Source organism: Dreissena polymorpha, chromosome 3 (genome assembly GCF_020536995.1).
Source record: "Dreissena polymorpha isolate Duluth1 chromosome 3, UMN_Dpol_1.0, whole genome shotgun sequence".
Classification (NCBI taxonomy): Eukaryota; Metazoa; Mollusca; class Bivalvia; order Myida; family Dreissenidae; genus Dreissena; species Dreissena polymorpha.
The window spans coordinates 16822868-16848667 of NC_068357.1; the positions used below are offsets into that span (position 1 = coordinate 16822868).

Sequence of the window (25800 nt, forward strand, 5' to 3'; positions counted from 1 at the left end):
AACACCGTTATTTCGAACACCGATAATCCGAAGTCACCGTTATTTCGAAGTAGTTTTCGGGTCCCGAGTTTGGTTCTTCTTTGTTTAATGTAAAATTTCATTGTTAATCCGAACTTTGTTAAACCGAAGAAATCGTTAATTCGAAGTGATTCAGTCGGTCCCAACACTATAATTCGCACCGTATTATCAATCTTTAATCCGAAGTCAAAACTGCAAAATACTGAGCGTAATTTAGTTTCACACCTTTGTCGTGGCTCGTCAAAGCCGATAATTACACCTTTGTCGTCTGCGCGAACGCCGTCGTTCAGAGAGACATCGAGTATTAGGAAAAAAAATGTTAATTAATTTCCGAAATGTATTAATATGTATGTATGTCTGATAATTTGTGCTATTCATTATATTGTATTTGTTCTGTAATAAGACAAAAATAAAAACAAGAAAAATAATCGTTTTATTCCTCCGTTTGTTACAAGTGGAAATCTATTGCTATCTGACTAGTTTACGCTTTTCAGTTAGCGTGTAACCGAACCATGTGAATTCCACAACGTTTCATTTTTTACAGATTCCAAGAAGTCTTCTGTCAATTGTTTATTTCGAATTATCGTTAATCCGAAGTTTTTTAACGGTCCCGATGACTTCGAAATAACGGTGCTGAAGTGTATCACAAATTTTTGCTTATTAAGCTTATTGGTAAATTCATGGTAGTAATGTTTTTATGTCCTCGTTCATTTCTGTACAAATTACTCTATTACAAATTGTTTTTTTATTTTCAATAACAAGGCTCTTAAACAGGTCAATATGCATCAGGGAATGTTTGATGTTTTTAAGAGAAAAAGGTTGATTGTACATATAGTACAAGTCAAAACATGCAATATTTTAAAGCAGATGAAGGCAATTGGGTATTTTAACACTCTTACAAAAAATGTGTTCACCTCATTTAGAATGGTCCAAGCCACCACAAACATGAAAATATGTTATGGAATTAGTTTGTTGTAGTCTTGGATATTCAGTTTTCTCGAAAGATGTATATTATTCTGAAGAGTAAGCACTGTATAGCCCTAATAATTATTATATTTTTTACAGGGCCAAGGTCCATCCCAAGCACAGTCCAACAGTTGCCCCAGACGCCTTCAAACCAACTGTCTCCTTTCATCTCTGAGGAGTCCGTCTATTGGACTCCCCAGCAGCCTAAGTTGGCACCTCAGGGCCTGTCTGGGGAGGCACAGGGCACTGGTCAAGTTGCCCGATTGGTGAAAGACGTTGAGGAAGCGAGGACCAGTGCCCAAACCAAGGCCAAAGAGGCTCAGAGATTGAAGGAGCACTTTTAAAGGATTCAAGGACTGGTATGTTTATTGAGGGCTTAATTTCATAAAATGATCAATTGTGTCAATAATTAGCTGTGCATGACTTGTAAATTATTGTTCTAGTCTTTCACTATTTCCTACAGGTATGAATGACCTAATAATGATGAAGTAACAACCAAAACAAGAGAACAACTTTGGCCCTCAAGACTTCATAATGTGGGGGGGGGGGACAACCTTCATGATAACTCATTATGCCTGTTAAGTTTGCATCATCGTTTAAAGCTGTGAGACTTCTTTCATCCATGGTTACATTAATTTGCTCTAAAATGTGGAGAAAGTTGAATTTTATATTCCGCGTTCATGAGATTTTTTATTTAAAGAAAGTCTATTCTTAGCAAAAATCCACTTTGGGCGGAAAGTGTCAACCTGCACAGGCTAATCTGGGACGAAACTGTATGCTTATGCAATGAACCCCCTGTTCACAGCTAGAGCATGGTCCATTTAAATACAAACATAATTTGGAAGATTTGACAAACAAACGAGAGACAATAACCTAAGCTCACCATTTAGACTTTCTGCTCAGGTGAGCTAAAGGCATTATTAGAGTTTGCTATGACCACTCTTTCAAAGATGTTTAATATGAATTTTCCCTTGTCTGGCTGTCCCTTTGTTAAATTAATGTACCATGCGCCACTCAAAAAGTATTGCTGCAAGAATGATGGAATTTTGAATGAGGAAAAATGGCCCTTTTAAGCAACAAAAAATTAATATAACTTAAGTTCTTTTGCGTAAGCCATTATACTTAACAGACATATCAACCGGCATTTGATTTTTGGATTTCGGGCTTTTAAGTCTTTTTTTAAGTGACTGGTGTTTAAGACAGATGTGGAATATAGGGGCATTAATGTCCTATAGACACTTGTGTAATATGTGTAATTTCAGTTTGTGAACACAATCATGAAGATGGATGGCTTCATAGGGGAAGTCAAGAAGGGAGCTTTAATATGTGAGGTATGAAAATTGTTGATATATTTTAACTCTTTGAGTGCTGGAACCGAACTTTAAAGGCCCTTGCAAACAGTTTGGATCCAGATGAGGCGCCACAGAACATGGCGTCTCATCAGGATCCAAACTGTTTGCTATTCTGATAGTATTCTTTGAAAAAAAATAAAAGAAAATGCAAATTTTAGAAATTCAGCAGACAACATTTTAGCAGACAACAAAATAACAAATAAATTTCCCAGCATGCAAAGGGTTAATATACCTGCTAATCCTTGTTCCTGAGGAAGACCAGGTGTAAACCAATGCACACTGTGTTATTCAAAATTGAAATAATTAGAAACAAAACCTTTTTCACAGCGTTTTATCCTTCATTTTCATCCACAGTACTTGGATGATACACTTAATAGTGTAGCAAACGGGCCCAGATTACTAGCTTATTTTAGGGGGGAACTGGTCTACGATTTTCAACAGAAAGTGTTATATGTCTAAATGTTCGCATAGATCTGTAGTTATTGAAAACGACTTTCGTTTTCTCCAAATAGGTCGGAGATGGTAAAAAAACAAGATGGCGTACATCATGGTCGACGCTAATATGTAAAGGCAAAATTAAATCAATCATATCAGTTTAAATAAAATTTATTTTAAATAACAACACCATAATGTATTAAAGTAATTTAATATTGTATATTTATACAATACATTATTAACAACAACTCAGTTCATAAATAAAAAAAATGTCAAGGTCAAAACGAAGGTCAAAGGTCAAATTAGTGTCTATTATAACACTTTTTTTACACTTAAATGCAAGAAAATAATAAATAACACACAAACAGTGCTATGTATATTACCAAAATCATTTACGGAGTATTATCATAGATTTTACATTACATAACAATCATGAAATATATCAGTTATGCAGTTTGGAACAAGCTAACGTGTGTTTTGTGACACATATATAAAACATACTGTTAGATACAATATTATATTTAAGATGAACATGTCATGGTTATGGTTATGGTGAAATTACACACACACACACACAATTGCTTCAAATAATATAACAATCATTTAAACCAATAATGGACTTTTTATCAAGAAAATAATGATTAATACAAAAACTGTCATTTAGATTGACAAAACCATTCACTGGCTATAATATTAAAGGATGTAACATCACAAAACATTCATTTTTTTTCAGAAATGCCTTTTGGAACCACCTCACATGTATTTTGTGACACAAACATGTTTTAAATCATACTGTTTTATACATTATTTTAAAATAGGATGAACATGTCAAAATTATTGTGCAATGACATACACTCACATATATGAACAATATAACAAGTTTTGAACATACTTGTTAACAATGTTTTATCAACTAGATGTAAATATTAAAACCGAGTGAGTCACAGGTTCTTCGCACCAATGTTTGCACTTTGACAACCAGTGATTGTCAGGCTTGTCATTTCTGTCGTCAGTTGTCAAAACACCTATATACTGTTTGATTCCAATAATGTCGCTTCAATGGAATTACCATTTTTATACATTTGATTCTTAATATTTAATCACCTAAACTTGTTTTATTAGTAGTTCAATTTAGCAGTAACGCCCCATTAATATTTTTATTTTTACTTTACAGTACTGCCCCTGGATTTTGTTCATGTCATTGTGTCTTCGCTTGTCAATTACGTCATAACTCTTTCTCTGTTCCTGGGTACATTGATTTTTGTGACGTCATACGACCAACTTTCCCAGTTGTAATCTACATGCATAGGTCATTGGGTTTATAATTTTATTTTTATTTTCTCTGTGACAGGCGTTTCTTGTTTGATTTATTTTTTAGCTGTACATAAACAACCAATCAATGTTATATGGAACTTTTACACCCATTATTGCTGCTAATTCCTGTATTCGTGCGATGATGATCTGAAATATAAACTTCATGATGCTATTTTTTTAAATCTTTTTCTATAAAGAAGGAATGTAGTTGACACTTGTTCATTGTTTCATTTCAGCGTTTCTCAAAATGTTGTAACTCTGTTGCTCTGGTATCTACAAAACCATTGAGTAATTAAATGGTAATTAAATTGAATGCGTTTTAATTCCCTTTTATTATTGTTTAATTTGAGTTACAATGCTATGAGGTTAAATTTTATTTACACTTAAATGTATTATGAATATTACTGGGCCAAGTGTGAGGTTGAGCGCTCCAAAACCGGATTAAACCCCCAATGCTTTGCATTGACCGTTCCAAGGCGGTGACCCCAGCTTTATTCTTATTTGTGTTTATGTTGTTTTGTATTGTGCTGTATTGTGCTGTTTTGTACTGTTTGGGCAATCGGTCACTTGCCTTAAATGAAGGACATACTAATTGTTTATAATAATAATTCAATACTACTCCAACAGCTGGAGTTTCACTTCTTTATATTGTAACCGCAAATGTCAGACATCAAAAGATTTATTTGGCAATTTTATAATCTTGTCCAGGATACAATATGTTCTACAGCAGTACTTAACTGGTGCAAATAAATTAACATGACGCATTTAAATTTCTGTCATATCCCATTACATCATGTTTAAAATGAAATTTGATTGATATGAGCATTACTAATATGCTGTTTACACTTAAATACATTTAAAGATAATGATCATGAACAATGTAATGACAAAGTGTGATGTTGATAGTAAATGTAACGATGTGTCGTTATTACAATAAAGTTAGAAGAACAGAGCATTAGTAGACCGGTGCCCAGGGTCTTCCTGGTAGCTTCTGTGTGACGGTGCTATTGTAGGAATAGGTTCCATACTCGTGGTTTGGAGTGCATGGTGACTCCAGTTTTGAAACACTCAGATAGGCTTGTATTGTCCACTGTGTGCATGATATATATTAGTGGACTGTTTTAGGGGATAAGTATTCTAGCCGTCATAGTAAAAGCACGGTGACTGTAATTAATAATCGCCCAGGCAGGCGTTTTTTAGGTGTCTCAGTTATTGTTGTTAGTTTTGATTGAAGTTAATTAATTCATGTTTATATGTCCCAATCATTTGTTAATAATATCGTATCATAAGCCAGGTAGGCTGAAGGAAAATTATTCGTATATCTAAGCAGTGTGATCACACCCCCGTTCACATTACAGTAAACAATTGTTGTACACACAACAATTGTTAAAGTGCAAATCATGTCTTAAAAAATGCAACACAGTGGCGACAACAAGATTTACCACAATTTATTAATACGCTGTACAACCTCGTCAAAGGTGAACAGGATGAACGATTAATAAACATGCGCGACACAGGAATTTTCTCGTCTATTTCCATTACTCATAACGTAAGGCATTCAAAAATATTTGGAAATTAAACCATTTCTTGGTGGATTTGAATGAAATTTAAAATGTAAACATAAAGTAACGTTTCGTTTATGAAAATTCAAATGTTGTTTGTATTATAAATTGAAAACGTCAAACTTGCTTTCGTATAATAAATTATCAAACTACTGACAGGATGTGATGACGTTGATATCGACCGGAATTTGTATATAAATTTTCCTAGCACGATCTTTCACTGTGTCTATATTTTGATTCAGGCACAGTTGGGAGTGAATTGTTAAACTACTACCTTGTTGTTTGTATTATAAATTGAAAACGTCAAACTTGCTTACGTATAATAAATCTTTCAAAAAACGGACAGGATGTGATGACGTTGATATCGCAAGCAATTTGTATATTAAGAAACAACATGTGTTTATTTCATTTCTATACACATATCTGAAAGCGACATCAGGTACGTGTTATTTTCGTATTTTATTGGTCACACTTTGCGGAAATGTAGCACATGCTTACTAAATAAGGCTTAAAGTTTCTTAACCGTAATTGCGTAAATAATAAGACATGTGCGCATACAGCAGAAACAATACACACACACTGAATAACGATGATTTAATCGTGTTCATAATTTTTTTGCAAAATCAATGTTCATTTCTTAAAAAAATGCCGATCCATGGTTGTTTATTGGTCAACATGCAGCGCTTTGAAGTGACGATATTTCAAGTTATATTAATACTAACATTTTATTAAAATATAATTTTGCGTAAAATTGAATTTTTCGTGTATTTTATGGCTTTTATAGTAGTGATTTAATGAAACACTTGATGTATTTGTTTCGAACGGATTAGACCTAATATTGTATAATTAAAAGTTGTCAAAATTATGTTACCTGTTTAACAGTACACATAGCGTGTCTGTATGGTTTTCTATTCGACCACATCAAAGACGATAATTATCAAAGCGCTGAAGGCACTGAAGTTGTTCGCTGTTGTCATCCTTGATTAGCTTGTGCGCATTGCACAGACTAATCAGTGTGCACAGGCTAATTTTATTTGACGTGCATTAAGCCCCGTTTTCCCTGAAAGCAGCCAATATGTACATATTTCAATGATAAACACTAGACTGGCCAATGTCGACTTACAAGCTGGTATATAAACTCACTGCTAGAGGGTTTATACACTCACTGCTAGAGCAGAATCATTTGTCATCTGCTGCAGACAGGCAGCGGTAATCGTCCCTTGCAGAGTGAGTTGTGGTTCTTACCATACTTAAGGCTTCTAAGCACATACTGATTTGCAAAATATGCCCTGTAAATTTAGCTGGCCGCTAACGCGACCAACTATATATAAAAAACCCTGATGTTGCAGTGTTTTAACGCAGGAATTTAAATCATTCTGCACCGCGCAAATATGATAATAAATTATTTGAATATTAAGAGAGATGTACATTCTGCTTGTAATATTAATGAACACACGCTGAAAACCACATTTAACTGAATGATGTGAATAAATAATGTCGTGATTTACGGAGCTATTAAATTGAACAATCAAGTGAAAACATGCCAAAGAGTTGACTGTATTACTGTTGTAACAACTATTTCAATCATATTGAAGTTTATATAAAGCAGTCTGTTGTTTCTATTTCACATTGAGTTTGACACCTATTTTTTACTACACGCATATTTCAGATTGTATGGCATTATGCATATTTACCAATTGACGATGATATACTAATGATATCGTCAAGCATAATGATGTACACTGATAAAGATGTACACTGCACAAATTTATATTATTGGATAGTTACAACGATACTGTTCTGCTATAACTACTTCGTATATTATTACTACTATTTATACTTACCAGCGCTCTCGAAGTTTCACCGAAACAAAATTGTGTTGAGAACAATATTTAACGAAAAGACCTTTTTATTATGGAACCATTTAACAAAAATTAAAATTTAATATATTTTTTCAATGTAATAAATAATTGGAAGTAAATGCCTTTATAATCTTTGGTTCATTTGCAAGATTCCTAATAATGTTTACATCATGGTCTTTCTTCTTGATAGTTAACATGAGGTACGCGATTATTGTAGCGGTGTTCCTTTGCCTTGCTATGTCCGGTATGTTTAACACTTAACATGATTTATTCATAAAAGTTGGACAGATCCGTAAAAAGTCGTTTTACATTTTAAAGCATATTTCATTCTCATCTATTTACATCCCAATTAAATTATTAATGTCAATAAATTGTATTACCACTCAAATTTAATTATATTGAGGTTTTAATTAAAGAGCTTTTTATTATTTTGCATAAATGTATTTTAAGAATATTAAGGGACTTTCCAACAGATTTTTGCATTTATTATATACCTGTTTAATGTTTTTAACAAAATACAGGTTGTATCAATCGTTGAAATAAAAAATCCCATATCACGCTACTCGCTGTTTCCAATTCCGTATTACCATACAAGCCGGACTACTTCGACCCATTTAATGACGTCACATTACACGCACAAAAAATAGAAATATTTTATTATTACGAAATATATTACGTAGTACATCGTGTGACGTCATTTCTGTGACAAAACACAATAGTTTTATTTAAACGCTGTAAGGACATGTCGGGCGTGGTTTTTTTAAACAGTAAACTATGAGTTAAAAACGTATTTTGGAGTGTGTGTTTATCATGCATAAATGTATATTTTGATAGGAATACAATAAAATAGTGTGGTTTAAACTAAGTTTCGATAAAGACATGGAAGATAGAAGTGGAAGTGCATATCGTTTAAACATTTTTGTTATAAACATCGAATTAAAGTTGTCAACTTAATTGTTATAAAAATTTAAATTAACGATGAAATTAAGGTTAGCGTGTCGGAAAACTGTGTTTTCCCGGCTCGAATGTTTACACGTTAATTTACATAAACTGTATTTATACGCGTCTTAAATAAACTATGGCGTACCGTTTTAGTCATTGTTTTGTTAAAGTAAAAATACATTTGTTAACATTTTTCGTTAGTTGTTGTATATAATAAAAGGAATATTACACTAGTCAAATTGTTCCAAGAGTTTGTATCACTCTCGTGGATTGTGCTATTTTGCATCACACTCGAGGTTCCGCCTCTCGTGTGATACGTCATCACACAAGCCACTCGAGTGATACAAACTCTTGAAACAATTGACTAGCGTAATATTCCGTATTTATTATATACCTGTTTAATGCTTTTAACAAAATACAGGTTGTATCAATCGTTGAAATAAAAAATCCCGTATTATGCTACTCGCTGTTTCCAATTCCGTATTACCATACTAGCCGGACTACTTCGACCCATTTAATGACGTCACATTACACAAAAAATAGAAATATTTTATTATTACGAAATATATTACGTAGTACATTGTGTGACGTCATTTCTGTGACAAAACACAATAGTTTTATCTAAACGCTGTAAAGACATGTCGGGCGTGGTTTTTTTTAACAGTAAACTATGAGTTAAAAACGTATTTTGGAGTGTGTGTTTATCATGCATAAATGTATATTTCGATAGGAATACAATAAAATAGTGTGGTTTAAACTAAGTTTCGAAAAAGACATGGAAGATAGAAGTGGAAGTGCATATCGTTTAAACATTTTTGTTATAAACATCGAATTAAAGTTGTCAACTTAATTGTTATAAAAATTGGAATTAACGATGACATTAAGGTAAGCGTGTCGGAAACCTGTGTTTTCCCGGTTCGAATGTTTACACGTTAATTTACATAAACTGTATTCATACGCGTCTTAAATAAACTATGGCGTACTGTTTTAGTCATTGTTTTGTCAGTTTTGTTAAAGTAAAAAATACATTTGTTTACTGTTTTCGTTAGTTAATGTATATAATAAAAGGAATATTACGCTAGTCAACTGTTCCATGAGTTTGTATCACTCTCGTAGCTTGTGCTATTTCGCATCACACTCGAGGCTTCGCCTCTCGTCGTGTGATACGTCATCACACACGCCACTCGAGTGATACAAACTCTTGGAACAATTGACTAGCGTAATATTCCGTATGTATTAAAGCTTGTCATTAACTGCTTAAAATGCTTTATATTGATAAATTTAAACATTTGAACTAAAAATCTCCAGTAAAAAATAAGAATAAATTTAAAAAAGAAGAAAAAACGTTAACCTCCACAAGACTCGAACCACTGACCCCTAGAGTCATGGAATTATGGAGTAAAATGCCTCCCGACTTAACCACTCGACCATCCACGCTCACGATTGATTCGGAGGTATTTTTTTAGCGATATAAGCAATCCACGTAGTTCCCCAAAATATCGATTCGCGTCGAACGACGCTTTTGACTGTTGGACAGTCCCTTTAAAACGATACATTATCATTTGATTTTAACCAATACATATTTGTTAACTTTATTACAAAGTGTATGCCATTCATATCATTCTTATAAATATTGCAAATAAATGTCTTGAAAAATTTAAAAATAAATAATGTTAGCCCCTTTCCGAAGGCCGACGACCCTTTCCGCAACGAGCTCTTTCCGTTACTCGTATCGTACGGCATTCAACAATATTGTAAAATTAAAGCATTTCTTGATGGATTTGAATGCACTTTAAAATATAAACATAAAGTAAGGTTTCGTTTATGTAAATACCAATAAATGTCTTTCAAATTTTTAAAATAAATAATTGTAGCCCCTTTCCGAAGGTCGATGCCCCTTTCCGCTATGAGCCCTTTCCGTGGTGCTCGCCACTTTACTTTTCTCGTATCGTACGGCATTCAAAAATATTGTAAAGTTAAATCATTTCTTGGTGGATTTGAATGAAATTTAAAATAAAAACACAATGCAAGGTGCTGTTTATGAAAATACCAATAAATGTTTTTAAAACATTAAAAATAAATTTATAAAGTTAAATCATTTCTTGATGCATTTGAATGAAATTTAAAATATAAACACAATGTAAGGTGCTGTTTATGAAAATACCAATAAATGTTTTAAAACATTGACAATAAATTTATTTAGGCCCTTTCCGAACACCGAAAACCCTTTCCGCGGAAAATGGCCCTTTCCGCTATTCAGTCATACTCCCGATGTTTTACCTGCAAATTGGGATTTTTTAAATTTGAATTGGGCATTAATTTTCATTTTGAAATTGGGAAAAATGGTTCCATTGGGAATGGTGCCGATTTACGGTACGAACTTTATATAGAGAAAAAACGCTGGACATGTTTGCCAAAATTTGTTTTTGTTTCATCTTCTGCAGACAGAACATCAAAGTCATGTCTTAATAATAACAAAGGGAAGCAATCACAAACTTACTGCCTGAGGTGAAAAGCAGATACGTTTGAACTTGGTCCACGCAAACAAAATAGTTTGCAATTGTTTTTTTTTTACTTTAAAGACTTCTCATCATTTAATAACATTTCAACATTAATGACATAAAATTGAAACAAAGCAAAGCAAAAAACATGTCCGTGTTAACTTGTCTTTTATTACTTATTCAATACATGTTAATCTCCAGACTAACAGATCTTACTGGTAAAAGCTACTATTTAAAAGTAAATTTTAGAAACTGAAACCTAATTATATCTACAATGTTAATATTATTACTTTATTTTCTCTATATCGTAATTATATCTCAGAGTAATTTATTCCATTGGCTCGCTTGCGTGATCTTATTCAATTATTTGACAAATTAGGGGCGGAACATGGGGTTGAACAAGATCCTGATGTAAATGCATACTTTACATTTTTAAAGGGGTTTTTTGCAAATAAAGTTAAATAATTGAACCAATCACAATTTAAACTGTGTTTTTCACAATATTTGTTATCATAAATCAATTTATTATTAAAAACAGCACCCGCGTGAGTGTTTTTTATTCATTTTATTTCAAATAAATGGTTTACAAATATGTATTACAAGCATTTTACTGCTGTTTTCACTGAAAACGTCTATTTTAATTTATAATGTTATGTATTAAAGTATAAAATATAGAAATTGTCATGACAAAATGCTTAATATGGCCAACTATTCAACTTAAGGTGTGCTTTTGGTTTTGGCGGCCATCTTTGACGCCATTTTGTTTCCATGCCAACTCCAACACTTACGGAAAAAATAATACCCATTACAATAAAATTCAGACTTAGACCTGCATTTTGATATATAAAACTTGCTGTTGGCTTTCATAGACTACTCTGGTCCCATATTTAGGGTCTCATTTGCTACACTATAAGGTAGCGCACCTCTAATGATTTCCCGCGATTTCTTCGAAGGTTGAAGAGCTTACTATTAGGTGCCGTAGCCTAGTGGTTAAGGCGATAGACTAGAAATCTTTTGGGATATTCCCGCGCATGTTCGAATCCTGCCGACGACGTATACTTTTTTGCGACGCGTTTTATTTATTTTCTAACGTAATTTGATTTAATATGGCATATAAGCTATATTTATTGTTAAATAGGTTGCAATTTTATGCACATTCTTCAATTATTAAAATTAAAACAACGTTATGGCGAAATTGGGTGATTTACTGTTGAAAATACGAACCATGCATGTTGCATTTTTCGGCGTAAGCTGCATAAGCCAGCTTTTCACCTTAGCCTGACCTTTGTAAGTGTCCAATAAAATTCCAATAAAATTTCCCGCGGCTAGGTACGAATGAATACACTTCATTTATTCCATTGGCTGATTTGAGTATACCACCAGAACATTGGAAACATATCCGCGTCTTTGTAACACTGTTTTACTGTATGAAACAATTTTATCTCGAATGAAAAGGCTTAATAGATAGAACAGTTTTACACTCAATTCTCGACATCAATACAGTTTGTGTGTACACCTTTTATTTTCAGAGTATTACCAGCGCAAGAGCGTTTATACTTAAAAGGCTATGTTCTCATATTTAGTACTTACTTCCTTATTCCTGTCAACATGTTAACATGTAAAAGTATAAAGAGCAATGGAAGCGAGGCCTCACTTTAAAGCATTGCATTTCAACCCGCGAGGTATATCGGGTCAATTCGCGGACATTCAGAGTTTATATACAGCTCATCATTGGAGTTGGCGGCCAGTAAAATAATCGTTATATAATAAAGACGCTATCCGTGAACTAGGTGACCTGGAATTTTCTTTAGACCAGAAATATGTTAAATGAAGATATTCAGCAATATAATTATGGTATGTAAATAATAGATTCTTAATGTGTTTTCAACAATACGATGATAAATATTATTGTTGATAAATTTAACAATAATTATTCGTCCATATTGCCTAATGTACTAAAGTGATATTATGAGCATGTAACAGTTTATAGGTGTCTATCGCAACCGTTGATTATTTTTGATGTTTCTACTTCATATACACTTATATTAATTAATGCAGCATCATCATACTAAAACAATATACCAGAAAGAGAAAAATAATGCATTTGAATATCAACCGTACTTTCGTTTGACAACTGATCATGCGTTTACGAGTTGAACCTAAATTTAGTTTTAGTGCAGATTTGTTCATACGACACAAAGACACGAAATTGTTTTACGGATCATTTCAGCTTACAGGACTGGGTGGGTCACGTAAGAATATCGAATATAAAATATATTTTTATAAACAACTGGTAGCAAGGTGAGTTGCAGATAATTAATCAGTAACCACATTTTAACTAACTATTTTGACCTGTTAATTCTTTTCAGCTCAATTCAACAGTGCAAAATGCCCATAATATCACTTTAAGCATTAGCACGATGATAATTGATACTGTTAATAATCGAATCAAATAGCAATGCCCGACAAACCACTAAAACAGGTTTGTTCGAAGAACGCGCCTATAAATACGGATACTTCTCGTGTGGCCGGTTGACTCATATGTTTAAATTTCACTTCCATTCTTCTTTTGGTTTTCTGTTTTGTATCTATAGGTTTATGACCAGCAATATGTTATAATGTAAAATAAGCCGCGAAAACTCCCCGTAACATCCCGTACTGCGTGTGATGCAGCTAAGAACTGCACAGAAAAAGACATTCGCTATACTTGATCTCATTCATTAAACTATTTACGCCGTATATCTTTTTTTAAGATATTTCTTGTTATTTTTATTTCAAAAAGTAAACGGTAAATCTGTCTATTTCTTGGTATGTTTGCTGTATATAGTGTTTCTATAAAAACTTAATTTAAAATATGACTTAAATGATACTATTTTGAATTTTATGACACTGTTTTTAACTGACCCAATTTTTACTTGGCTGAAATCACTTACATTTCATGGCGCTCTTCCATAGATAAAAATTTGTAAAAAATAAATGTCTGTAAAAGAATACTTATTTCATCTTGTTTAAACTTTAAACACCTTTACAGCATCTGTACACACCAACTGCATGCTCATATTTGGAAATTTGAATGAATTATGGAACTTTTATATACCCCAGGGCTGAAAATAAACTGGACAAAAGCCGAGCGTGGGGGTGGTTTTGAAAAAATCGGTATATTTTTTTTTAAAGCATGGAAAGCCTACCTACAAATTTGCATGTAGTTCAGTGAAATGATGCTGATTAAGAAAATAATTACTTAGATTATATTTGGATATGTGCCCATTAGAGGTGCGCTACCTTAAATAAACCTTACAGAATTTATTCTGACTGTAATATTGATGACAGCATAATAGCAGGTATGGCTGTATTGGTACACAACTCCCCAATGACCAAACATCTTGATCATGCCAAATTAACTTTTCTTTAGCAATCTTTAGCAAGATGAGCGACTTTGAGCAAGATTTCATTGCAACAATATTTTGTATGATTGTATTAATTTGACAATCAATGTACTAGTACGGTTGTCTATAAAAGCACTAAGTAAAAAAAGCAAAATAATCACCAAATCAGTTCACAAATTAACCCATGACCAATTAGATAGTTACATATTTGTATGTGTTTGTAGTCCTTTAAAAAGTTTAATTTATTTAAACACCTTTCTTACTAGATTCAAGTTTTAAAAGCCTCATTTCCGAACCCTAGATACTGGTAACAAACAGCATAAAACCTGAACAGACTGCAAGTAACTCGAAGACTGTTCTGGTTTTATGCTGTTTGCACATTACCATTTTAACTAAGCTTCTAAGTGGGAAAGGGTTAATGGAGGAACTACATATTCAATTAATTACTGGTTTGAAATACATGGTTTGTTTCATTTTGAATTTGCAGTTTTTAGTTAGCTTGTTATCCCCCGCCAGAGGTGGAGGGATATTGTTTTGGCGTTGTCCGTCAGTCCGTCCGGCTGTCCGACCGTCCGGCACTTTTGTATCCGGAGCCATATCTTGAAAGTGCTTTGGGGGATTTCATTGAAACTTGTTATGAGTATATAAATGCATAAGAGGATGATGCACCCCAAATGGCATTGTACACCATCTGTTAAAAACAGAGTTATGGCTCTTTGTATCTTGAAAAATTGCTTTTTACTGTAGGCTCTTTTGTGTCCGGAGCCATATCTTGGAAGTGCTTTGGCGGATTTCATTGAAACTTGGTATGAGTATATATATGCATAAGAGGATGATGCACGCCAAATGGCATTGTACACCATCTGTTAAAAACAGAGTTATGGCCCTTTGTATCTTGAAAAAATGCTTTTTACTATAGGCACTTTTGTGTCTGGAGCCATATCTTGATGGTGCTTTGGCGGATTTCATTGAAACTTGGTATGAGTATATATATATGCATAAGAGGATGATGCACGCCAAATGGCATTGTATACCATCTGTTCAAAACAGAGTTATGGCCCTTTGTATCTTGAAAAAAAGCTTTTTACTATAGGCACTTTTGTGTCCGAAGCCATATCTTGGAAGTGCTTTGGCGGATTTCATTGAAACTTGGTATAAGTATATTCCCCCGCCAGAGGCGGAGGGATATTGTTTTGGCGCTGTCCGTCCGGCTGTCCGTCCGTCCGTCACTTTTGTGTCCAGAGCCATATCTTGGAAGTGCTTTTGCGGATTTCATTGAAACTTGGTATGAGTATATATATGGATAATAGGATGATGCGCGCCAAATGGCATTGTACACCATCTCATAATAACAGAGTTATGGCCTTTTGTATCTTCAAAAAAATGCTTTTTTTAGTGTCAAATATAACACTTTTTTGTCCAGAAGTATATAGGCGGGGGATATCAATTCAACGAATTTGCTTGTTTTACTGTAATTCCGAAAATGTACTACACCATGTACTAATTTATCTAATAGAATGAATAACTTTGGATTTACTTCATTTTACTTCTTCTGTTGATGACTGTTTAATAAGTTATTATTTATAATAAAAGTTAGTGGCTCTAACAGAAATTTGAAAAATCCGAATAAGAAAAGTGAGTATTTATCGTGCTGTGTATTTGTGAAATTGAGTTGTGGATTTTATTAGGTAGACTGCATTACTAGTTTGAAATGAATTGTTGAACTTGCAGTCTGGCCTTAACCTTTCATAAGCTTCCAATCCACAGAATTTAGAAGTTTTTGTTAAGAAAATTATCAACAAAACATTGTACCGGTGTTGGCATGGATGGACATGTCCAGTGCTAGTTTTTACGTTTAACAACTGCTAATATATGAGATAATGAAATTATCACAATACAATCAGGTTTACTGTCTTTTTAAAGGTCTTTTTTATTTCTTATGAAACATGTTCTTTCAGTATGCTGGAAACCAAATGTGGCGTTTTGTTGAAGAAGTGAACACTAAGCTAGCAGTAAGTTAATTTTAATGCATTGTGATGGGGAGAATTAGTTTGAAGCATATCTTTATGTTAGGGTGTGACGTTTGCTCTGTCCTACAGAAATCAATCTCAGCACTTTTGAATAGAATGAGTTTTATATAATGTTTTTCTAACATACTGTTATGTGCAATATTTAAAATCATATCCACATTTTGTCTGCAGCTTACAGACAACTCTTGAGCTCATTAAGCAAAAATAGTTCCTCATGATTAACGTTGCTCAACATTTTATTTTCAGATTGTGCCAAAATAACGAAAGGAAGTCTGCTACCTAAACCCAGCCTGCCAGCTAGGTTGAAACAGAAACGTTCAGAAAAGTAGTCAAACAGAATACCACTAACCCTATTGTTAAATAAACTTTATTTGCAATTCCTGCCATGAAAATTTAGCGCAACTCTGTTAGCCCTGGGGTGGTATTCCATAAACATCTTAAGTCATTTCTTAAATAATTTTAATTTAGTTCAAAATTACAATGATTTGTATTTCTTTACTAAATAAGGAAACACATGTTTTTTTGGTATTCATAAAATAACATCGGCATAATGATGTTATTTAAATGTATATCTTGATGCCAATCTATAGCAATTTGAAATGAAACACTTAAGAAAATTTCCCAATTTAAGATTAAGAATAAAATTTAACTTAAGATGCTTCTGGAATACGACCCCTGGGCAGGTATATTTAAAGGGAATCCTGTGCTCATAATGAATACAATTATTTTTGAAATATAGAATAATTAGTTGTTTAAATTGTCAACTACAAATATCTCTATTATATGTTTAAGGATTATACTTGGTTGATTACATCATATTTGTTTTGAGAAGTTACTTCCCATGGTCTCATTCAGGTACTTCAACTTACATAATCAATTATTTGTTTAACCGGAACACTGAATTTTTAGCTCACCTGATTGCTCAGGTGAGCTTTTTTGATCGGTCTTTGTCCGTCATCCGTCCTCATTTGTCCTAAACACTTTAGAGGCCACATTTATTGTCCGATCTTCATGAAACTTGGTCAGAAGATTTGTCCCATTTATATCTCGATTGAGTTCGAAACTGGGTCATGCTGGGTCAAAAACTAGGTCACAAGGTCAAAACAAGAAAAACCTTGTAAACACTGTAGAAGTCACATTTCATGCCCATTCTTCATGCAACTGTGTCAAAATGTTTGCCTTAATGATATGTTGGTTGAGTTCAAAAGCGGTTCCGGTCTGCTGAAAAACATGGTCACCAGTGGGCGGGGGCAGTTTTCCTTATTTAGCTATAAAGAAACCTTGTAAACACTCTAGAAGTCACAATTTTTACCCAATCATCATGAAACATGGTCAAAACATTGTTTTTATTGATATCTCAGACGAGTTCGAAAATGGTCCAGATCGTTGAAAAAACATGGCCGCGAGTGAGCGGGTCATTTTTTCTATATGTATATAGTGAAAACATGTGAACACTATTGAAGTCACATTTTTGGCCCAATTTTCATGAAATTTGGTCAAAATGTTTGCCTTAATGATATGTTGGTTGAGTTCAAAAGTGGTTTCGGTCCGATGAAAAACATGGCAGCCAGTGGGCGGGGCAGTTTTCCTAATTTGGCTATAGAGAAACCTTGTTAACACTCTAGAAGTCCCAATTTTTGCCCAATCATCATGCAAGTTGGTCAAAACATTGGTTTTATTGATATCTCGGACGAGTTTGAAAATTGTCCAGATAGATGAAAAAACATGGCCGCCAGTGGGCGGGGCATTTTTCTCTCTATATATATAGTGAGAACATGTGAAAACTCTAGAAGTCACATTTTTGGCCCAATTTTCATGAAATTTGGTCAGAACATTTGTTTCGTTGATGCAAGAGTTGAGTTCAAAAATGGTTCCGGTCAGTTGAATAACATGGCTGCAGGGCGGCAGTTTTCTTATATTTATATGGTTAAAAAAGCTTGTGAACACTAGAACTCACATTATTTGCCCATTCATCATGAAACTTGGTGAAAAGATTGGTTTTATATATATCGCAGATGAGTTTGCAAATGGTCCTGATCAGTAAAAAAACATGGCTGCCAGGGGGGTGGGGCAGTTTTCCTTATGTGACTAGAGATAAACCTTGACTTTAGAAGTCACATGTTTGCATAATCATCGTGAAACTTAGTCAATACATTGGTTTGATTGATTTTTCAGACAAGTTGGAAAATGGCTCAGATCGGTGAAACACACTTTTTAGCTCACCTGATTGCTCAGGTGAGGTTTTAGGATTGGTCTTTGTCCGCCGTCCGTAAACACTCTAGCATTCACAGTTTTCAAGCATTCTTTATCAAAGTTGCTTTAAGATCTCCGTCATATTTGATAATGAGCAAAATCAATTAATTAATGCCATAATAATTGCCCTTAGATTGTTCAAATTTTTATTATATTATACAAAATCCTTGTAAACACTCTAGAGGTCACAATTGTGTTTCAGATTTTTTTAATCTTGGTCATAATATTTATTTTTGTAAGCAAATTTTGATGTTTGGTAAGGGGGGTCAACCAAAAATATAGGTAGCCAGGTCAAATCTTTCAAAAACAACCCATACGCCAGTCTTTTGGTTCAATAATGATTAAACTTGACCAGGATGTTTATCTAGGTAAATTTGACATTTGGTAAAGATTGAATAAACCGACTCCTCAGGTGAGCGAACTAGGGCCATTTTGGCCCTCTTGTTTAATATGTCACGTTTCTTTATTTTAGCAGTTGCAATTATTTATCAGTGGGTTTTCTACGTAGGCTTTGCTAAGTACTGATGGTTGCGATAGGCAAAGTGGATTATGTTTGACTAGATTATAGGATTTGTGAATTTCTTCATAATTTTTTTTGTCCCTATCTTTATAGACTTCATGGTTTGGTCTTTTTAGTTTTGATTGTGTGAATGGATTTCTGTTTCTGGCATTGGACCAAGAAATGTTCTCTATCATAACCATTTCAGGAGTTTTTTAGCTCACCTGATTGCTCAGGTGAACTTTTGTGACCGGTCTTTGTCAGTTGTCCGTCCGTCGTCCGTCCACATTTGTTCGTAAACACTATTGAGACCACATTTATTGTCCAATCTTCATGAAACTTGGTCAGAAGCTTTGTCCCAATGAAATCTCGGTTGAGTTCGCAACTAGGTTGTGCCGGGTCAAAAACTAGGTCACTAGGTCAAAAAAAAAGAAAAAAAATTGTAAACACTGTTGAAGTCACATTTCATGCCCAATCTTCATGTAACGTTGTCAAAATGTTTGTCTTAATGATATGAGAGTTGAGTTCGAAAATGGTTCAGGTCAGTTGAAAAACATGGCTGCTAAAGGGGGGGGGTCAGTTTTCCTTATTTGGCTATAGAGAACCTTGTAAATACTCTAGAAGTCCCAATTGTCGCCCAATCATCATGAAAGTTGGTCAAAACATTGGTTTTATTGATTTCTCGGACGAGTTCGAAAATGGTCCAGATAGGTGAAAAAACATGGCCCCCAGTGGCCGGGGCATTTTTCTCTATATGTATATAGTGGCAGTTTTCCCTATTTGGCTAAAGAGAAACCTTCTAAACACTATAGAAGTCACAAATTTTGCCCAATCATCATGAAAGTTGGTCAAAACATTGGTTTTATTGATATCTCGGACGTCTTTGAAAATGGACAGTAGAAGTCACATTTTTGGCCCAATTTTCATGAAATTTGCTCAGAGCATTTGTTTCCTTGATACGAGAGTTGAGTTCAAAAATGGTTCTGGTCAGTTGAATAACATGGCTGCTGGGAGGGGGGGCAGTTTTCTCATTATGCCTCCCCCCTTTCGAAGAAGAGGGGGTATATTGTTTTGCTCATGTCGGTCCGTCCGTCCACCAGATAGTTTCCAGATGATTACTCAAGAGCGCTTATGCCAAGGATCATGAAATTTCATAGGTACATTGATCATGATTCGCAGATGACTCCTATTGATTTTTAGGTCACTAGGTCAAAGGTCAAGGTCACGATGACCCGAAATAGTATAATGGTTTCCAGATGATAACTCAAGAACACTTATGCCTAGGATCATGAAACTTCATAGATACATTGATCATGACTCGCAGATGACCCTATTGGTTTTCAGGTCACTAGGTCAAAGGTCAAGGTCACGGTGACCCAAAGCAGTTAAATGGTTTCCGGATGATAACTCAAGAACGCTTAGGACTAGGATCATGAAACTTCATAGGTACATTGATTATGACTCGCAGATAACCCCTATTGATTTTCAGGTCACTAGGTCAAAGGTCAAGGTCGCGATGACCCGAAATAGTGAAATGGTTTCTGGATGATAACTCAAGAACGATTAGGCCTAGGACCATGAAACTTCATAGGTTAATTGATTATAACTCGTAGATGACTTCTATTGATTTTCAGGTCACTAGGTCAAACGTCAAAGTCACGATAACCCAAAATAGTAAAATGTTTTCCGGATGATAACTCAAGATCGCTTAGGCCTAGGATCATGAAACTTGATAGGTACATTGATCATGACTGGTACATGACCCCTATTGATTTTTAGGTCACTAGGTCAAAGGTCAAGGTCACGGTGACCTGAAATAGTAAAATGGTTTTCAGATGATAACTCAAGAGCGCTTATGCCTAGGATCATGAAACTTCTAAGGTACATTGATCATGACTCGAAGATGACCCCTATTGATTTTCAGGTCACTAGGTTAAAGGTCAAGGTCGGGGTGACCTGAAATAGTAAAATGGTTTCTGGATGATTATTCAAGAATGCTTATGCCTAGGATCATGAAACTTCATAGGTTCAATGATCATGACTCGCAGATGACCCCTATTGATTTTCAGGTCACTAGGTCAAAGTTCAAGGTCACGGTGACCTGAAATAGTAAATAATGACATAGATAATATTAAGTGGGCGCCAAAGTGTAGGCTGCCAAAAATTTGTGCTCTCATATTTTGGATTATTTTGAGAATACCAGAGACAGGAAAAATGTGATTTTTGTCAGTAATTTATATCACACAAAAATCAATAGGGGTCATCTTCGAGTCATGATCAATGTACCTTAGAAGTTTCATGATCCTAGGCATAAGCGCTCTTGAGTTATCATCTGAAAACCATTTTACTATTTCAGGTCACCGTGACCTTGACCTTTGACCTAGTGACCTAAAAATCTATAGGGGTCATGTACCAGTCATGATCAATGTACCTATCAAGTTTCGTGATCCTAGGCCTAAGCGTTCTTGAGTTATCATCCGGAAAACATTTTACTATTTTGGGTTATCGTGACCTTGACGTTTGACCTAGTGACCTGAAAATTAATAGAAGTCATCTACGAGTTATAATCAATTAACCTATGAAGTTTCATGGTCCTAGGCCTAATCGTTCTTGAGTTATCATCCAGAAACCATTTCACTATTTCGGGTCATCGCGACCTTGACCTTTGACCTAGTGACCTGAAAATCAATAGGGGTTATCTGCGAGTCATAATCAATGTACCTATGAAGTTTCATGATCCTAGTCCTAAGCGTTCTTGAGTTATCATCTGGAAACCATTATACTATTTCGGGTCATCGTGACCTTGACCTTTGACCTAGTGACCTAAAAATCAATAGGAGTCATCTGCGAATCATGATCAATGTACCTATGAAATTTCATGATCCTTGGCATAAGCGCTCTTGAGTAATCATCTGGAAACCATCTGGTGGACGGACGGACCGACATGAGCAAAACAATATACCCCCTCTTCTTCGAAAGGGGGGGGGGGGCATAATGAGAAAACTGCCCCCCCCTCCCAGCAGCCATGTTATTCAACTGACCGGAACCATTTTTGAACTCAACTCTCGTATCAAGGAAACAAATGCTCTGAGCAAATTTCATGAAAATTGGGCCAAAAATGTGACTTCTACTGTCCATTTTCAAAGACGTCCGAGATATCAATAAAACCAATGTTTTGACCAACTTTCATGATGATTGGGCAAAATTTGTGACTTCTATTGTGTTTAGAAGGTTTCTCTTTAGCCAAATAGGGAAAACTGCCACTATATACATATAGAGAAAAATGCCCCGGCCACTGGGGGCCATGTTTTTTCACCTATCTGGACCATTTTCGAACTCGTCCGAGAAATCAATAAAACCAATGTTTTGACCAACTTTCATGATGATTGGGCGACAATTGGGACTTCTAGAGTATTTACAACGTTCTCTATAGCCAAATAAGGAAAACTGACCCCCCCCCCTTTAGCAGCCATGTTTTTCAACTGACCGGAACCATTTTCGAACTCAACTCTCATATCATTAAGACAAACATTTTGACAAAGTTACATGAAGATTGGGCATGAAATGTGACTTCAACAGTGTTTACAAGTTTTTTTTCTTTTTTTTTGACCTAGTGACCTAGTTTTTGACCCGGCACAACCTAGTTGCGAACTCAACCGAGATTTCATTGGGACAAAGCTTCTGACCAAGTTTCATGAAGATTGGACAATAAATGTGGTCTCAAGAGTGTTTACGAACAAATGTGGACGGACGACGGACGGACAACTGACAAAGACCGGTCACAAAAGTTCACCTGAGCAATCAGGTGAGCTAAAAAACTCCTGAAATGGTTATGATAGAGAACATTTCTAGGTCCAATGCCAGAAACAGAAATCCATTCACACAATCAAAACTAAAAAGACCAAACCATGAAGTCTATAAAGATAAAGACAAAAACAATTATGAAGAAATTCACAAATCCTATAATCTAGTCAAACATAATCCACTTTGCCTATCGCAACCATCAGTACTTAGCAAAGCCTACGTAGAAAACCCACTGATAAATAATTGCAACTGCTAAAATAAAGAAACATGACATATTAAACAAGAGGGCCAAAATGGCCCTAGTTCGCTCACCTGAGGAGTCGGTTTATTCAATCTTTACCAAATGTCAAATTTACCTAGATAAACATCCTGGTCAAGTTTAATCATTATTGAACCAAAAGACTGGCGTATGGGTTGTTTTTGAAAGATTTGACCTGGCTACCTATATTTTGAGTTGACCCCCCTTACCAAACATCAAAATTTGCTTACAAAAATAAATATTATGACCAAGATTCAAAAAATCTGAAACACAATTGTGACCTCTAGAGTGTTTACAAGGATTTTGTATAATATAATAAAAATTTGAACAATCTAAGGGCAATTATTATGGCATTAATTAATTGATTTTGCTCATTATCAAATATGACGGAGCTCTTAAAGCAACTTTGATAAAGAATGCTTGAAAACTGTGAATGCTAGAGTGTTTACGGACGGCGGACAAAGACCAATCCTAAAACCTCACCTGAGCAATCAGGTGAGCTAAAAAGTGTGTTTCACTGATCTTAGCCATTTTCCAACTTGTCTGAGAAATCAATCAAACCAATGTATTGACTAAGTTTCACGATGATTAGGCAAACATGTGACTTCTAAAGTCAAGGTTTATCTCTAGTCACATAAGGAAAACTGCCCCACCCCCCTGGCAGCCATGTTTTTTTACTGATCAGGACCATTTGCAAACTCATCTGCGATATATATAAAACCAATCTTTTCACCAAGTTTCATGATGAATGGGCAAATAATGTGAGTTCTAGTGTTCACAAGCTTTTTTAACCATATAAATATAAGAAAACTGCCGCCCTGCAGCCATATTATTCAACTGACCGGAACCATTTTTGAACTCAACTCTTGCATCAACGAAACAAATGTTCTGACCAAATTTCATGAAAATTGGGCCAAAAATGTGACTTCTAGAGTTTTCACATGTTCTCACTATATATAGAGAGAGAAAAATGCCCCCCCCCCCCCCGAAGTTTCATGATCCTAGTCCTAAGCGTTCTTGAGTTATCATCCGGAAACCATTTAACTGCTTTGGGTCACCGTGACTTTGACCTTTGACCTAGTGACCTGAAAACCAATAGGGTCATCTGCGAGTCATGATCTGAATGTATCTATGAAGTTTCATGATCCTAGGCATAAGTGTTCTTGAGTTATCATCTGGAAACCATTTTACTATTTCGGGTCATCGTGACCTTGACCTTTGACCTAGTGACCAAAAAATCAATAGGAGTCATCTGCAAATCATGATCAATGTACCTTTGAAATTTCATGATCCTTGGCATAAGCGCTCTTGAGTAATCATCTGGAAACCATCTGGTGGACGGACGGACCGACATGAGCAAAACAATATACCCCCTCTTCTTCGAAAGGGGGGGAGGCATAATGAGAAAACTGCCCCCCCTCCCAGCAGCCATGTTATTCAACTGACCGGAACCATTTTTGAACTCAACTCTCATATCAAGGAAACAAATGCTCTGAGCAAATTTCATGAAAATTGGGCCAAAAATGTGACTTCTACTGTGTTCACATGTTTTCACTATATACATATACAGAACAATGACCCGCCCACTGGCAGCCTTGTTTTTTCACCAATCCCGACCATTTTCAAAGACGTCCGAGATATCAATAAAACCAATGTTTTGACCACCTTTCATGATGATTGGGCAAAATTTGTGACTTCTATAGTGTTTAGAAGGTTTCTCTTTAGCCAAATAGGGAAAACTGCCACTATATACATATAAATCAGAAGTAGTTATAACATTATTAAATGCCGAGCATTAAAAGCAAGCAGTAGGAGATCCATGGTATGATTCGAGTGAAGAATCTTTGCTGAGTAGCGGCGCATTTTATGACCAGGTTTAAGTTCTTAAGCATGTAACGAAATTACAAATTGTTCGTGGAAAACATACAGTAACAAACAAAGTTCATTTCTCTTTTCATCGTGATTTATTTCTGTTGAATATTGTCTATAACAACGCTGGCTAATGTACGTGTAATTCAATTTTACAGCACGGCGAACAATATGGCCGCCACGACAAGAAAACGTGACTGCTCTACTTAATTGTCTTTTTAGAACCATGAAAAATCAAACTGACCAAATAGGCTGTATACAGTTTTGATTTGCCATTATTAATATGTCGGTTGACCGACTCTCTTATGTTGCAGATGCTTTACAGAAATTATCTTATATGAACATGTCAACGAATATTTTTGATGGCTTTTCAAGATAAGTATATTCGGATTGTGTTTCATTACTAATCTTGTTTGACATCTTAAAGTATATACCTATAGGCAGTCACGTTTTAATTTGCATTATGTCCCGATTTAATGAAGCGGTCGGCAGGTGTTTGACAGAAATTATCTGTGTTTCATAACTAATCTTGTTTGACATCTGAAAGTATATACCTACAGGCAGTCACGTTTTAATTTGCCGTGATAACCGTGGTACGTTTTAATGTAAAATTAATGACTTTCTCTTATCATTTGGTAAATATTTAAATTAAGATTCTATAATGTTATTTAAACCATTATTTTCTCTATAATTAAACATATATTACATTATATTCTTTATAATTAAACATCTATAAATAATCTCCACA

At 34.8% G+C, this 25800-nt stretch overlaps 1 long non-coding RNA gene across 2 annotated transcripts in view; it reads left to right on the plus strand.

The window, feature by feature from the left end:
* The window catches only part of LOC127875314 (uncharacterized), a 29215-nt gene extending 11774 nt beyond the window's left edge, over nt 1-17441 (plus strand). Inside the window, exons 8-11 of one of the 2 annotated variants that reach the window (XR_008047363.1) lie at nt 1084-1343; nt 2247-2315; nt 16297-16350; nt 16615-17441. This is a non-coding gene — a long non-coding RNA (uncharacterized LOC127875314). The remainder of the gene's footprint in view (nt 1-1083; nt 1344-2246; nt 2316-16296; nt 16351-16614) is intronic. The other variant, XR_008047364.1, reaches the window with a different exon arrangement.
* The last annotated feature ends 8359 nt before the right edge of the window (nt 17442-25800 follow it).